Here is a 17,745-nt window from a genome sequence, read left to right on the forward strand (position 1 = left end):
GTAGTACTTACTCTTACATTATTTAAATTTTGTCATTTGTATCTCCCACTAGACTCTGATTCCTGTGAGTTTGAGCTCTTGGCTATATTACTTACTGTTTATTATAACACTATGCATAATACAGCCTGGCACATAATAAGGAGCTGAGCAAATTTTTGTTGAAGGATTGACTCTCAAACCCAAACTCAGCCACTATTCTATGTGGTGTTTCTAATAGGTTAAGAAGATTTCATTTTTAAATGCCCTGATACCAAAGAGTGTGGTGCACAGAGTTTGTGAATGCAACGTGCCAAATAATATGTAAACTGCTGGTCCATACTTTTTAAAATTAGAGTTTAATTTGCACGTAGTAAGATAAATCTTAAGCATGTATGTATTTTTTTAGAAAAATTCCATTTTAATTAAACTGTACAGTCTGAATTATTTCCTCTGACACTGAGGTTAAAAATAGAAATCAATTTCTGCAACCTTCCAAAGCAGCCTTTGAAATGTCAAGGTTTTAAAAATTATTTTATAGCATGAATTTACATATAAATACAAACTGTACAATGTATTAACTTAGCAATCAACGAACTTCCATCATGGAGAATATCTGGTACTGGGACAGGCCAGGGCAGAATTCAATTGCTGCCGCCTTAGTGGAAGACTTTTCAGCCTTCTCAGCAGTTCGTGGGGTGACAGGTCTACAGTCCCTTCTTCACCACTCGGGCTGTCACTGCTGTTGGTACTCTCAGAACTACTGCTCTTCTCCGAATTTTTATTCTTTTGCTTGACTTTGTATTTGTGCTTCCAGTGTTTCTTTTTCTTCTCTTTCCTCCATCTGTGCTCTTTCTTGGTCTTCTGTTTTTCTTTTTTCTTTTTTTTTATGTTTCTCTTTCTGAGGTGCCTCAAGTTTCTGATGAACATTGGGCCAGAAGATGGGCCGTAGTTGTGGGCCGAACACTTCTCTTTCATCTATCTGCATCTTTTGTATCAGAAAGGAAGGTGCGGGCTCCTGGAGGGCTGCCAGCTCACTAGCATGTGCCATGGATTATGTTTCCATTCAGTCAGTCTCTTGGGAGCTTTTGAAGTCAGCCTCCCTGGTACCTGCCTGATCATCCTCATTGTCGCCTTGCTCATCCTCAGAGGATGAGGACTTCTCATCGGAGGAGCTGGCAAAGATGGCCTTAAATAAGTCCATGGATGGGCGGCTCCCTTCTCCTTCAGTCTGTGAATCCACACCTTTGCTTACATTCTTATTTGAGAGTGATTCCATCACATGCTCTTCCTCTTTGATTACTAAAGAGCTGGACTCTTGTTTAGGTGGACCAACTTTTGATCTAGCCAAACTTAAAAATTCACTAATGGGATCTTTTTTCTTTTCTTATTTAGATGTATCCCATCTTGATGGTTTTTGTGATTTGTCGGGACCTCAGTGTTGCGGCCCTTTTTCACTTGCTGCTTGAGTTGTAGGTGAGGAAGTGGTCTCTGGGAGTGTCAGAAAGTTGAAGACTGAGAATTTGTCACATTTCACTCTTGGTAAGCCAACCAAAGTTGAATCTGGATAAGGGTCAGGGACATGAAACCTCTTACACAGAAGCTTGTCAGGATGCCACTCAGATGTGTCTCGGGTAAGCTTCCCGAACGGCTTCAGCTTCACAGCTGACTGCTTGTCATTGACATCATTCTCTTGGTCTTGAGGGACTTCCACTTGATCTGAATCGTCCTCCTCCTTGGCATGCATGAACCTGGAGGACAAGGTCAAATGGGAAGACACATACAGCAGGGCTGCCCAAGCAAACTTATCCCGCTTGTGGCCTCGCTCCCATTCTGTCATACTGGGGTTCAGACAACGTTCCAGGGCATCTTTCTGGAAGATTCCTATTTATTAAATTAGATTCCCGTTTCCTATTTACTAAAAACTCTTCTTATAGTTTTTGTTTTTCTGGATCTTCACGAAAGGTTTGAAGTTGCTGGCTCTTGTGGTGGCTGTCCTACCACTCAATGCCATGTGCCATGAGCAGGGCCCGACGTCCAGAGAGGAGGGCTGGGGTCTGTTGCTTGAGGCCTTCTGGGCCAGACTCCTGGCCTTGAGTTGAGCTGCTTTAAGGTCAGTTACATGCTTCATTTCTTTGATTCTCTCTTTATCTTTTTGGGACAGAAACTCTAACACTGAAGTAGATGAGCCTTGAATGGGTGTTTCTCCCAGCAACTCCACCCACTTGGAGGCATTCAGTTGGTGCCTACTGTGTGTCCCTGGGTTAAGCATTGGCTTTCCAGCTGACTCTGACAATACCTGAATTAAGTGGGTGTTCTCTAAGGTTTCAGCTACCACAGGTCTGAAATAATGTACTGGTTGATAGTCTCTTGGCAATTCAGGTGGTGGGGAAGTGTTTTTAGAAGATAAAGGTTTAGAAGCCAAGGAAAATCCATCCAAAATTTTGCTAATGTATCGAAGATCTTTCTTTGATTCTTTCTGACTTCTATACTGCCTGGGTGCTGTCCAGCCATAGAGTCCATCTCCAGGCTCCTCATCTTTCAAAATTGTGTCATATTTGGATAAAGTTTCTGTGGCATAGATGTCATCATCTTCCTCTTCCCAGGGCACTAACACCAAAAGCCTGGCCTGAAATTCCCAGTTTTCTTCCTTTATTCACTCCAGTCTCTCCAAGGAGATCACGGGCTCCCTCAGGTCCTGCACTGAAAAGATTAAAATGTTTTCCTGAGGTTCCAAACAATGCTTGGTGGGGATCCAGGCCCTTGTAAGCCAATCCATGCACGTTATCTTTAGGTGTGAAATCCACAGGTGTGATGTCTTTGGGTGCAGAGGTCACATTTTCAGGCACATAGTCATTGTCTTTATCCTCAGATCCTTCAGAGCCTCCAGGGGGTAACGCACAGCCATAGATTTTGACTCCAGGATCAGGTTTTTGTCAGTGAGGTCTTCTCTTTACTCGAGGGCCAATTCCTTGTCCTTCCTTCCAACCCATTTTTCTTAGTAATTCAAACCAGTACATAATTTTGTTGGTGTTATGAGGTCATCAAGGAGAGTAGCCCCAGGAATAGGGGAGTAGCAGTTGCTAACTGCCTGGCCTTTTCTCATATTCTATCTTTGGTTTCGGAAGCAAAATCATCCATGGTGACAATCGCTTTAGGTGCTATCCCAAATTCAGTAAGATCCTCTTCATCTATAAAGTCTTCAGGATCAAGAACAGATTTGTCTGCTCTGTTCTGTCATGAAGACATGAAGGAAGAGGGCGTCCATCCTTCTTTTGAGCCAACAATGTTGAAGTACCCAGCAGAGAAACCTCCGCTAAAGGCCCCATGAAACTGTTTATACCTTCCTTTTTCATCTCTGACAGTCTGATCCTGAAGAGGAATTGGTTTCTTTGGTCTTTCACCTTCCAGCGGCTCCAGGTCCATCCCATAGCTGACCAAGTCCTCTTCGCTGTCACTGCCCAGCACCACCATCCTGCTCCCTTCTTCAGCGTGTGTGTATTTTTACAGATGTTATATGCTTGTGTAACCACTACCCAGGTCAAGATACAGAACATCTTTAGCCCCTGAGGGAAGTCTCTTTTATTACCTTCCAGTTGATATCCCATCTCCCAGAGGTAACTTTTTTGACTACTGTCACATAAATTAGTTTGCTGGTTCTTGAGTTTTATATAAATGTAATCTGTAGGTTGTACTTTTGCATTTATAATCTTTTGGATAAATGCAAATCATCTTTTGGGTAATATTTTGGAGATTTATCTATGTTGTATATTTCAGTAGTTTATTCTTTTTTTATTATTGTGTCATGTTCCATTGTATGAATATACCACAATTTGTTTATCCATTTATTTATTTATTTTTTTAGAGAGAGGGTGAGTGTGAGTGGGAGAGGGGCAGAAAAAGAAGGAGAGAGAGGGAGAATCCCAGGCAGATTCCATGCTGTCAGCACAGAGACCAACATGGGGCTTGATCTCATGAAGTGTGAAATCATGACCTAAGCCAAAATCAAGAGTTGGACACTTAACCAACTAAGCCACCCAGTTGCCCCCCATTTACCTTAAAAATTTTTTTCAAAATATTTATTTATTTTGGAGACACAGAGAGCGTGAGTGGAGGAGGGGCAAAGAAAGAGGGAGACACAGAATCTGAAACAGGCTCCAGGCTCTGAGCTGTCAGCACAGAACCCAATGCAGGGCTCAAACCCATGAACCATGAGATCATGACCTGAGCCGAAGCCGCTCAACCAACTGAGCCACCCAGATGCGCCCCCCACCCCCCATTTACCTTTTGATGGATGATGTTCAGAATATTGCTAGTTTTTGACTATTAGAAATAGAGCTGCTATAAACATTCCTGAACAAATTTTTATAGACACACACACTCAATATGTTATTTTGGGGAGGATATACTTAGAAGTGGAATTGCTGCATTATAAGGTACATGTATGTTTAGTTTCCTTTTTTACCTTTTGTATATCATGGATACAATCCTTTATCAGATGTATCAGACATACAGACTACAAACATATTCTCTCAGTTTGTAATTTGCCTATTCAATTTCCTGATGTGTTTTGATAATAGAAGATCTGAGTTTAATGAAGTCAAATTTATCAACTTTGTCTTTTAAAGTTAGCACTTTTTTTTGTCATGTTTAAGGAATCTTTGCCTACCCAAAGTTGTGAAATTACTTTCCTTTGTTTTCTTCTAGAGATTCATTTTTACATTAAGGTCTGTGATCCACCTTGAATTAATTTTTGGGTTTGGTGTAAGGTAGGGTTTACTGTTTTTTCTTATGAATTTGTAATTTTTGAAGCACCATCTAATGAAAAAGACTATTATTTCCCTGCCGAATTGTACTGATACTTTTGTTATAAACCAAGTGAGTCTGTATGTAGAGGTGCATTTATAGACTCTGATTTGTTACATTGGTCTGTTTGTCTATCCTTGTACCAACACACCAGTCTTAATTGTGCACGTCTTGAATTCTGATAGCATAAGTCTTCCAACTTTTTCGTCTTTAAGATTGTCATGGCTGTTTTAGGTTCTTTGTATTTCCATATAAACCTGAGATTCAGCCTGTCAGTATCCACCAAATATTCCTGCTGGACTTTTGATTGGGTTTGCACTGAATCTACACATCAAATTGGGAGAAACTGACATCACAATATTCATGCTTTTGATTCATAAACATGATAGATAGCTCTGCATTTATTTAGGTCATTTTTAATTACTCTCTATAGTATGAACTTGCAATATTCTGTAGTTTTCGATATTAGCCTTATGTAATTTTTCTTAAATTTGTTCCCAGATATTTTTATTCTGCTGTAAGGGATATTTTTAAAAATTAAATTTTCTGATTGTTTTTTGCTGGTATATAGAAATATGATTTTTTAAAATGTGTTGACCTTATATCTAGAGAGCTTATCAATAAGCTTCACTTATTGATTCTAGTAGTTGATGTATTTTTGGATTTCTGCCTTTACAATCATATACATATAATATAAATATTCTTTGCAATCATATATATGATATAAACATATATCTTACAATATATAAATGAAAAACATCTTACTTTTGTTTTGAATGTTATGCCTTTTGTTTCCCTTTCTGATTTTATAGCACTGTCTAGGGCCTTTAGCACAATGGTGAATACATGGTTGTGGATATCCTCATCCTGTCTTTGACCTTGGGGAGAAAGCTGTGCCTATTTCACCGTTGCTAATGATGTAGCTATAGGGTTTATTAGTAGGTAATCTTTTTAAGATCAAGGATGTTTTCTTCATTTCTACTTTGTTGATTTTTTTTCTAAAATCATGAAAAGTATATTTGGTTTTATCAAATGAGCTTTCTTCACCTATTCTAATGATTGTACTTTCTCACCATTTTTTTATTCTGTTAATGTTAATCATACTGATGGAATTTTTAAATGTTAAACTATCCTTTTATTTCTGGAATAAGCCACTCTTGCTTAAGATGTATCATGAGTTGTTTTTTTTTTTTATATCCCTGGAATGCTATTTATTGATATTTATAAAGGATTTTTACATCCATAGTCAAAGGAGATACTGTCCCCCCACTCCCAAGGGAGATGCTGGCTTATAATTGTTCTTTTTGTAATTTTTCTTTTTCTGTTTTTAGGTTTTGGTATCAATGTTTTGCTGCTTTTAAAAACTGAGCTTAGAAGTGTTCCCTCTTTTTTTTCTGTTCTCTGGAAGAGATTGTGTAAATTTGGTATTATTTCTGCCGTAAATATTTGGAAGAATTCACCATTAAAGCCAGGTGGGCCTGGTATTTTCTTTTCTTCTTTAAAATTTTTAATTACAGTATGGTTAGCATACAGTGCTATATTAGTTTCAGGTATACAATATTGTGATTCAGTAATACATTACACAGTGCTCATCATGATAAGTGGACCTTTAATCCCCATCACTTATTTCACCCATCTCTCCACTAACCTCCCCTCTGGAAACCATCAGTTTGTTCTCTGTAGTTAAGAGTCTGCATTTTTTTTTGACATTTTAAGTTTTTATTTTAATTCCAGTTAGTTAATACACAGTGAAATATTAGTTTCAGGTGTGTGTTCAGATAAGTGATTCTACACTTAAATATAACACCTGGTACTCATCACAACAAGTGCACTCCTTAATCTCCATCACCATTTTCACACATCCCCCTACCCATCTCCCCTCTGATAATCATCAGATTGTTCTTTATAATTAAGAGTCTATTTCTTGGTTTCTCTCTCTCTCTTCTTCCCCCTCCTTGCTCATTTGTTTTGTTTCTTAAATTATACATATGAGTGAAATCATATGGTATTTGTCTTTTGTTGACTAACTTATTTCGCTTAACATTATACTCTCTAGCTCCTTCCATGTCATTACAAATGGCAAGATTTCATTCTTTTTTTATAGCTGAGTAATATCCCAGTGTGTGTGTGTGTGTGTGTGTACATATATGTATATATATGTGTTTGAGTGTATATATATATATGTATATATGTGTATGTATGTGTGTGTGTGTGTGTGTGTGTGTGTATATACACACCACATCCTCTTCACCCATTCATCTATAGATGGACACTTGGGCTGCTTCCATAATTTGCCTATTGTTGATAATGCTGCTATTGTAGGGGTGCATGTATCCCTTTGGATTAGTGTTTTTGTATTCCTTGGGTAAATACTCAGTAGTGCAATTGCTGGATCATAGGGTCATTTATTTTTGAGAGAGACAGAGAGACAGAGTGCAAGCTGGGGAGGGGCACAGAGAGAGGGAGACACAGAATCTGAAGCAGGCTCCAGGCTCTGAGCTGTCCGTACAGAGCACAATGTGGGCCTCTAACTCATGAACCATGAGATCACGACCAGAAGCTGAAGTTAGACACTTAACTGACTGAGTCACCCAGGTGCTCTGAATTTTTCTTTTCTTTTAGCATTTTGAATATATTGGCCCATTACATTTTGGCCTCCTAAGTTTCTGATGAGAAATTTGCTAATAATCTCATTGGGAATCCCTTGGATATGATGTGTCACTTCTCTCTTGCTACCTTCAAGATTCTTTGTCTTTGTCTTTCAAAAGTTTGCTTATATTGTGTCTCAATGTGAATCTCTTCTTTTTTTAATTAATTAATTTTTAATTTACATCCAAGTTAGTTAGCATTTAGTGCAATAATGATTTCAGGAGTAGATTCCAGTAATTCATCTCCCATGTATAACACCCAGTGCTCATCCCAACAAGGGTCTTCCTTAATGCCCCTTACCCATTTGGACCATCTCCCCCACAGCCCTTCCAGCAACCCTCGGTTTGTTCTCTGTATTTAAGAGTTCACTTATGTTTTGTCCCCTCCCTGTTTTTATATCATTTTCACTCCCCTTCCCTTATGTTCATCTGTTTTGTATCTTAAATTCCACATATGAGTGAAGTCATATGATATTTGTCTTTCTCTGACTGACTTATTTCGCTTAGCATAATACCCTCTAGTTCCATCCATGTTGTTGCAAATGGCAAGATTTCATTCTTTTTGATTGCCAAGTAATATTCCAAGTAATATATATATATATACACCACATCTTCTTTATCCATTCATCTGTCGATGGACATTTGGGCTCTTTCCATATTTTGGCTATTGTTTATAGCACTGCTAAATAAATAAACAATTATAGCACTGCTGTAAACACTGGGATGCATGTGCCCCTTCGAAACAGCACACCTGTATCCCTTAGATACATACTTAGTAGTGTGATTGCTGGGTCATAGTGTAGTAGTGTGAGTCTCTTCCAAGATGTTTATATTCATGTCTTTCATCAAATTTGGGACATTCTCAGCCATTATTTTTCAAATCTTCTCTCTTCCCATTTTTCTCTTTCATTTCATTCTTAGACTCCCACAATGCATATGTCAGTTGGCCTGAAGGTGTCCAAAAGGTCACAGGCTCATTTTAGTTTCCTTTCATCTTTTTCTTTCTGTCTCTCACACTCAATAATTTCTATTGTTCTATCTTCAAGTTCCCTTTTCTTTCGTCTGCCTATTTAAAGCTATTGTTGAATTCCTCTAGTGAATTTTTCATTTCAGTTACTGTATGTTTCAGCTTCAGAATTTCTTTTTTTTCTTTTTTTTAGAATTTTTTTTTAACGTTTATTTATTTTTGAGACAGAGAGAGACAGAGCATGAACAGGGGAGGGGCAGAGAGAGAGGGAGACACAGAATCCGAAGCAGGCTCCAGGCTGTGAACTGTCAGCACAGAGCCCCACGCGGGGCCCAAACTCACGGAACCCGAGATCGTGACCTGAGCTGAAGTCGGCCGCCCAACCGACTGAGCCACCCAGGCGCCCCTTTTTAATGTTTTTTGAGAGAGAAATAGAGACAGAAAGAGAGAGAGCACAAGCAGGGGAGGGGCAGAGAGGGAGACAGAGGATCTGAAGCAGGCTCTGCACTGAGAGCAGAGAGCTCAATGCAGGGCTTGAACTCAGAAACCATGAGATCATGACCTGAGCTGAAGTCAGAAGCTTAACCATGCAGAGCCTCTCTTTGGTTCTTTTTTACCCATTTTTCTATTTGAGTTTCAATTTGGATACTTTCTTCAAGTTCATTAATTGTGCCAGGTGTTATTTTCAGACTCCTGTTAAAATCCCCCAGTGGGTTCTTTATTTTTTAGTTTACTTATGAATTATTTATTTAAGCTTGCTTCCCCCAGAACTCTGGGTTACTTCTTAAAAAAAATTCTCATTGAGATATATTTTATATACAACCAACTACACCCATTAAAGAGTAAATTTTGATGAGTTTTGACAGTTGTATATTCCTGTGAAACTGCCACCATACTCAAGATACAGAATATCTCCATCACCCCCAAAGATTTCTCATGCCCCTTTGCATTTTATCTCTCTATCTGATCCTGACCCCAGCCAATCACTGATTTGTTTGAGTAACTCTAAATTAGTTTGCTTTTTCTAAAATTTTATATAAATGGGGTCACATAGTGTACTCTTTGTGTCTCATTTCTGTCAGTTAATATAGTGATTTGGAGGTTCATCCATGTTGTTGCCTGTATCTGTAGTTCATTCTTTCTATTACTGAATAGTGTTACATTGTATGGATAGACTTACCTGTTGTTTATCCAGTTACCATTTGATGGACACATGGGTCATATCACGTTTTTGTCTCTTGTGAATAAACCTGCTATGAATATTTATGTATAACACTCTGTGTGAACATGTGTTTTTCTTTTTCTTAGTTGAAATTGTAATAAACTGCTAGTTTTTCAAAGTACATTGAATCACTTTACATTCTCTTCTGTAGAATGTAAGTTGCAGTTGCTCCACATCTTTGCAGATGCTTGGTATTATCAGTCTTTTTAAAATTATGGTCATTCTGATATTGTAGTGCTACCTCATTGTGGTTTTAATGTGTGTTTCCCTAATAACCAGTGATGTTGGGAATCTTTTTATCTGCTTATTAGCTATTTGTATATCGGCTTTGTAAATTTATATTCAAATATTTTGTCCATTTAAAAACTTGAGCTGTCTTATTGAGTTTAGGAAGATTTAAAATATGTATATTCTGATAGGTGTTGGTAAGGATGTGGAAAAAGGGGAAGCCTCTTACATTGTTAGTAGGAATGCAAACTGGTGCAGCCACTCTGGAAAACAGTATGGTGTTTCCTCAAAAAAGTTAAAAATAGAATTACCCTACAATCCAGCAATTGTACTAGTAGGTATTTACCCAAAGGATACAAAAATACTAATTCGAAGGGATATATGCACTTGTTTATAGCGTTATTATGTTTATAATTGTTTATAGCATTATTAACAATAGCCACATTATGGAAAAAGCCCAAATGTCCATCAACTGATGAATGGATAAAGATGTCTCACACACACACACACACACACACACACACACACACACACACACACGAATATTACTCAGCCATAAAAAAGAATGAAATCTTGCCATTTGCAATGACATGGATAGAGCTGGAGTGTATTATGCTAAACGAAATAAGTCTGAGAAAGACAAATACCATACGATTTCACTCATATGTGGAATTTAAGAAACAAAACAAACAAACATGGGGGGGAAAAAGACAAAAATCAATAAACAGAATCTCAACTATAGAGAATGAACTGATGGTTACTAGAGGGGAGGTGGGTGGGAGGATGTGTTAAATAGGTGATGGGGATTCAAGAGGGCACTTGTAATGATGTGCACCAGGGGTTGTATGGAAGTGTTGAATCACTGAATTCTATATCGGAAACTAATATTACATTGTATGTTAAGTAACTGGAATTTAAATAAAAACTTGAGGGAAAAAGGTATGCCTTTTCCCTGTATGCCAGTTGCCAGATGTTTGTAATGTGAATATTTTTTCTTGTCCTGTGTCTTTGTTTTTCATTTCTTAATGGTGTTTTTTGAAGAGCAAAACTTTTAAATTTTGATGAAGTCCCATTTATTACATTTTTAGCTTTTATAATTCATGCTTTTTATGTCCTAAGAAATATTTGCTTAACCTGAAGATCACACGATTTCTCTCTTATGTTATATTTTGGAAGTTTATACTTTTTACCTCTAGATTTAGCTCTCTGATCCATTTTAAATTAATCTTTGTGTACTGTGTGAGGTGAGTTGGCTAACCAACTTAACTCACATTGCCTAAAGGCATCTACATTTCAGTTCTTTTCAGAACTTGTTTATTGATCAGTAGTCTTCATTTAAAAAAATAATCGAGAAGTATTCCTTTGTAGAATATACGTTTTGTTTTGCCTATGTAGAATGGCATAGTATAATGGTAAAATTGGACAAGTAACTGTAAGTTTAGAATTTTTGGAAGCCAAAAAACCTTTCTCATTTTGTTTTTTCCCATTGTTTCTTTTAAAATATGGGAATTGGGGCACCTGGGTGGCTCAGTCATTTAACATCTGACTTGATTTTGGCTCAGGTCATGCCCTGCATTGGGCTCTACACTGACTGTATGGAGCCTGCTTGGGATTCTGTCGCTCCCTCTCTCTCTGCCCCTCCCCTACTCTCTCTCTCTTTCAAAATAAAGTTAAAAAAATATGGGAATTGGGGCACCTGGGTGGCTCAGTCAGTTATGCATTTGGCTCTTGATTTCGGCTCAAGTCATGATCTTATGGTTCGTGGGTTTGAGTCCCACATTGGGCTCCACACTGACAGTGCAGAGCCTGCTTGGGATTCTCTCTCCCTCTCTTTGCCTTTCCTCTACTTGTGCTCTCTCTCTCTGAAAATAAATAAATAAACTCAAAAAAATAAAATATGGAAATTACTTCTATTAGTATTTGTCATCATTAAACACATATATTTGTTTGTCACATCTATTAAACATGAGAAAGTCCTATTGTGTGACTTTTATCCTGTAGATAGGCCAGGCAGAATGGTGATAGTGTGCTGTCTATTACTTGATTTGTTTTTAAATAGTCTGATTTGATCAGACTTGCTGTATTTCTTCCTTGGGTTATCATTTCATAGCTTAGGCTCAAAATATTCTCATTTGTCACACTAACTCACCTTTTTTTTTTCAGTTGTGTTGCATCTTTGCCACGTCATCTGTCAAAGTTTATAAACAGTGGTCACTGTCAGTGATATTAATCATCCTGTGGCCAGCCTTCCCATGGCTAGCACTTATCTGTTTAGTCATTTGGTAGATTTCCTTCATCTCCCTCAGCAATTTTTCTGACTTTAGTTGCCATATGACATATGGATTCCTTATGCCATGTAATGAAATATGGAGAATAGAATACTCTGTGAGTGATCAGTCCATCATCTTATTCCCAGGCCTTCAGGAAACATCTACATCTTCCAAATAAATCCCAAATCTCTTTGCTTGGCATTCAGACAAATCATCTTAGTTTTAAGTAATGTTCCTTGTCTTGTACTCCCATTACACTGTCTTCATACCTCTAATATGAGGGTTAGCATGTCTTTATAATAGAGATGCAGTATGCAAGCTCTTAATTTATATGATGTCAAGTCTAAGTAAAGCTGAAGAGAATACAATAAAACCTTGGATTGTGAGTAACTGGTTCTGCGAGTGTTCCTCAAGACGAGCAAATATTCTTAATAAATTTTAACTTGATAGGGGCACTTCGGTGGCTCAGTCAGTTAAGTGTCTGACTTTGGCTCAGGTCATGATCTCATGGTTTGTGGGTTTGAGCCCTGTGTTGGGCTCTGTGTTGACAGCTCAGAGCCTGGAGCCCGCTTCGGACTCTGTGTCTCCCTCTCTCTCTGCCCCTTGCCCGCTCATACTCTGTCTCTCTCTCTCTCTCTCTCTCAAAAATAAACATTAACAAATAGAAATTAAAAATTTTAACTTGATAAAGGAGTGATGTCTTGCAATACGAGTAGTACATGACACTGAATATCACATGATCAGAACCGAGCCAATGGTTCTTGAAATTCACTTTGATATACAAGTGCTTTGGATTAGAAGCATGTTTCCAGAATGAATTATGCTCACAAACCAAGGTTTTACTGTAATTTAAATGTAAACACTTCAGTTTTAATGACTAGTCCTGTAGTTAGGGTTTAGTCAGAGAAGCAGAAGCCCCATGAATGATGAAGAATATGGGATTGTTATGGTCATTAACCCTTACATAATTGTAAGGTCTGGTTAGGCAGTCTATGTCTGGTGTTCAGCCTGAAGTCAGCAGGGACAACAGTCAGGAAGGAAAGATGGTCATGAAATGGGGGAGAATAAAAATAGCTTAGGATTGGTGAGAAAAAGCTGGAACCCATGAGGGCAAATTAGAACCTGTGAGGACAAATTGGGACTTGCATTTGTCTCTCAAGGTATCTAACCCTCAGTGATAAATGTCATCTGTAGGATAAGGTGGTGCCTATGGCCACACTGATGAACATGCACTTAGTGTAGAAGAGCTAACAGAGAAGATCTGATGGGAGCTGGAGAGCTGCAGCCAGGCTGCTGGCCCGTGCCTATATGGTGAGCCAGCAGATCAGTGCCAGGCCCTACAACGATTTTCAGAGCACAAAAATGTCTTCTGCTTTACTTCTGCCTTTCAAATCTCACACAAATGTCTCTTTTTACTAACCCTCACATAGAATCATACGGAGAAGGGTATTTTGGGAAATGCAGTTCCATCTTAGCTAAGTTAATGTGGTAGAAAGCGACCACAAGTACACTTCTTAAAGAAGCCCTGGAGTAGGCAAGGGATTGAAGATATGCATCTGGTGTATTTTCAGTCTGTCTCAGCTCCCCAGTATCTGTCATAGTGTAAGCATCTCACAGTGTTGCGTGCAGTTCCACTATTTGGTTGAATTTTTCAGACAAGACTGCTTTTTAATCATAAGCCAATTGCTTCATTACATGATCATAAGAAAGTGATCTGGCCTAAAGCTGGAGGAAAAACTGGCTGTATTAGGTCTGTAAACCAAGAGATGTTATGTGGATCTCTAACATAGGGCCTTCCTAAGAAGGTATTTCTAGAGTGATTTTGCCCATTGATTGAATTTTCAATTTGCACTTTGACTTTCGAACTCTTCCTGATTTTAGAACCTTCTTTATTTTTTAAGTTTATTTATTCATTGAGAGAGAGAGAGAGAGAGAGAGAGAGAGAGAGAGAGAGAGAGCTTGAGCAGGGGAGGGGCAGAGAGACAGAGAGAGCAAGAGGGAGAGAGAGAGAATCCCAAGCAGGCTCTACGCAGAGCCTGATGCGCAGCTCGATCCCATGACCCTGAGATCATGACCTGAGCTGAAATCAAGAGTCAGACGCCCAACTGATTGAGCCACCCAGGTGCCCCAGAACCTTCTTCAATAAATATTTGTCAAATGGCAAATGAATTGTGTACTTCTCATGTGTGGGGATTTTCTTCTGCTGTATTCCTCTTACCAACTAGCAAAGTACATGACACGTATTAGATACCTAATAGATGTGGGTTAAATTATTTATTGCAAATTCTTATTCTGTGTTGTATAATATGAAAACAAGAGTATTACAAGTGCTTTCTTTTTTAACAGATTTCCAAGTGGCCCTTAATATGAGCCTACTGAATATTGTGTATGCTTTGGGGTCTGGGTAAAGGTAACTGCCCATTTAGTGTGGGTTTTACAAGGCAAGTTGAAGCTTACAGAAAAGTATGTGTATATTAAAGTACTTTGGAAAATATTGGCCCAGTTTATTTCCTTCAGTGTTTTTCATAAATCCATGCACTCTGCCGGTACCTCTCTCTGTCCTCTGTTTCTCTTTCTATGGCAAATTACCTTTAAAATATTACTAAGATAATCCATGTCTAAATAGTAAATAAAGGAGAAATGTGAACATAAAAGTTCTCTGAACTCCTCCCTCTCCACACAGGATTTCACACTATCCAGAAATAATCACTGCTAATACTTTTATGTATCTTTCCTCAAATATTCTATGAATTTATAAACATGTATATGAATATACATACATATTTATATGTGTATGCATACTTGAAGCAAGTAGTATCATATTAATACTATCCTGCAACAAGTTTACACTTAATGTATCTTGAAACTTTTTAAAAATCACCACATAAAGTTACAGCTTTCTTTTAAGCAAACTCTTCAAAATGTATTCCAAAGTACATTGTACAATTTAACTGGTTCCCTGTGATAGTTATCTTAAATTCTAAGATTAGCATTACAAAGAATGTTACATATACATATATCTTTGTTTGTATCATGCAGGTATATCCAAAGAGCAAATCCTAACTAGTAGAATTGCATGGTGTGCCTGAGCTTTGTTACCAACTAAAGGTTATGTTTTTTCAGGATATATAATGTTTATAATTCACTGAAAGTTGCTAGTAAACATTGGGTCACATGTATCTCCACAGCCTCTTTTGGCAGGAGACCTTTGGTAAAAGGAAAAGATGTCGAAAGAAAGGTCTTTGCCTTTATCAATTGTAGATCTGCCTTTGGTCATCTATAATTCACTAATAATTAGCAATTGTTCATAATGATTTCATTTCATAATCACTTCATTTTTTGAAACTGAAGATAACTTTTTGAGAGACTAAAAGCATCATCACCATGCTTAACTCAATCTAATCTATTATTTAAGAAACTAATGTATTTCTACACTTTCATTTATTTTCTTAAGATTGAATAATAATGCTGATATGACCACTAAAAATTAGCTGACTCAGCAGTTGTCAAGACAACTGTCACAAAAGTTTGCCCATTGTTTACTGCTGATCCATTCAACAATATTCCCTGCTTATTTCCCCAAAGGATTTGAGACAGCTTATTCTGCAAAGACAAGTGCTTGAAGTCTAAACACCATCATAGACCAAGGGCAAAAGGCAGGTGTAAAAGAGAGAGTGGGAGGAAATTATTTCCCCAAGAAATTAGCTTATGAAAGGCCCCAAACCTAGTTCTTAAGGTAGAGAAAGGCTGAGTTATGGAGTTTGTCATTTTCTAGCACAGAAGTTCTCAGTCTTATTAGACACAATGGTTCTTTTTCATAACAAGTATTTTATCTGAATGCCTTGTTACCATCTTGAAACGAGGTTTATGGATAGCACAGCTTATTTACTCCAACCATTTAAAAATGAAGTCAGAACTCTTGCATAATGTAAGTAATGTATAGTGAAATAATATGTATTTTGGCATATATGTCCAGGCATGACTATGCTGGAAGGCAGAGGAAGTTACCACATGCTTATACCAACAGAAAGAATCACTATGAGTGCTGCAGCTACAAATGCAGCCTGGTTGAGATGTGTTGGCTACTCAGCTACCATCCGCATTGATGTGATGATTACAGTTTTCCTAAATAGTGAAGAATTCTCCTTAAATCCTGAAAAAAAAGGTGTAATTTTCCCCCAGTTTACTTGGATTTTGAATTTCTAGGAAATTAAGTGATAGTGAAATTAAGCAGAAACTTCTTTGTATTTACATGCCAAGTGGATTTTTTTTCTAGGTTCATAAATAGCCTTTTTTTCCTTACATGGAAATCTGATGAGATATTCAGACACAGTGCAGAATGTGGAACCGTCTTCACTGTACAGGACTGTCCTATACACTGCGGACCATCAGGGACCCCTGGTCTCTGTTCATAGTAAATGCCAGAAATTTCTCCTCCCCACTACCATTGCAAGAGTCAGTCACTTTGGAAATCTGATGGGCATTATGTGTTAAAATCTGCATTTCCCATCACCCAGTAATCTACTCTTAGTTATATATACACGTCATAAATGAATATGTATGTGCATCAGAAGTTTTGTTCAAGAATGTTTGCAGCAACATTATTCCTAATAGCCCCAAATGGAAATAACTCACATATTCCCTCAACAGCAGAATGGATCAACAAATTGTGTCATATTCATAAATATGCAACAATGAAAATGAACAAATTGCTAGTACAGAAACCATGGAGAAATCTCACAAACATAATGTTGAGTGACAGAGCTACACACAAAATAACACATACTATATCAATTCCGAAAGTTCAAACACAGGCAAAACAGATTTATAGTATCTTCTGGAATAATGCCTGGAGGGAGAATGAGGCATTTCAGTGCTGATAGTTCCCCTGTCCTTCCTTTCTTCCTTCCCACCCTCCTTCTTTCCTTTCCTCTCCTTCCCTCCTTTCTTTCTTTCTTTCTTTCTTTCTTTCTTTCTTTCTTTCTTTCTTTCTTTCTTTCTTTCTTTCTCTCTTCCCTCCCTCCCCCTTCCCTTTTCCCCTTCCTTTTCTTTGTTTCTCCCTCCCTTCCTTTCTTCCTCTTTCCGTCTCAGCTTCCTTCCTTCTTTTCTTTTTTTTCTCCTTCCTTCCTTCCTTCCTTCCTTCCTTCCTTCCTTCCTTCCTTCCTTCCTCTTTTTCTTTCTCTCTCCCTCCCTCCCCCTCTTTCTCTTTCCTTTCTTCTTTCTTTCTTTCTCTTTCCATCCTTCCTTCCCTCTCTCCCACTTTCCCCTTCCTTTCTTTTCTTCCTTTCTTCCTTCCTCATTTTCTCTTTCTTTCTCCCTCCTTCCCCCTTTTCTTTCTTTCTTTCTTTCTTTCTTTCTTTCTTTCTTTCTTTCTTTCTTTCTCCTCCCTTCTTTTTTCCACTTGTTAATTATGCCATAAGTAGTTAGTATTCTACAGAACACACTTTGGTGAAATTCTTTGTGTCACTTTTGTTTTATTAACTCTCAGTTTCCATAGAGAATCTCAGGGCGGGTAGGGTAACTTGCCTAATATTAAGTAAGTGATGGATACAAGATTCTATTTCTTGACCTGGGTGGAGTTTACATGCGTGTTCGCTTTGGGGTAATTATTAGCAGAGGGGAGGGCAT

The 17,745-nt window shown here is 37.9% G+C and overlaps 1 pseudogene; it reads right to left on the reverse strand.

The window, feature by feature from the left end:
* Positions 1–312: 312 nt before the first annotated feature.
* LOC106977373 (G patch domain-containing protein 1-like) lies at positions 313–3,564 on the reverse strand (annotated as a pseudogene).
* Positions 3,565–17,745: the final 14,181 nt, after the last annotated feature.

The sequence above is a fragment of the Acinonyx jubatus genome, chromosome D1, assembly GCF_027475565.1.
Source record: "Acinonyx jubatus isolate Ajub_Pintada_27869175 chromosome D1, VMU_Ajub_asm_v1.0, whole genome shotgun sequence".
Classification (NCBI taxonomy): Eukaryota; Metazoa; Chordata; class Mammalia; order Carnivora; family Felidae; genus Acinonyx; species Acinonyx jubatus.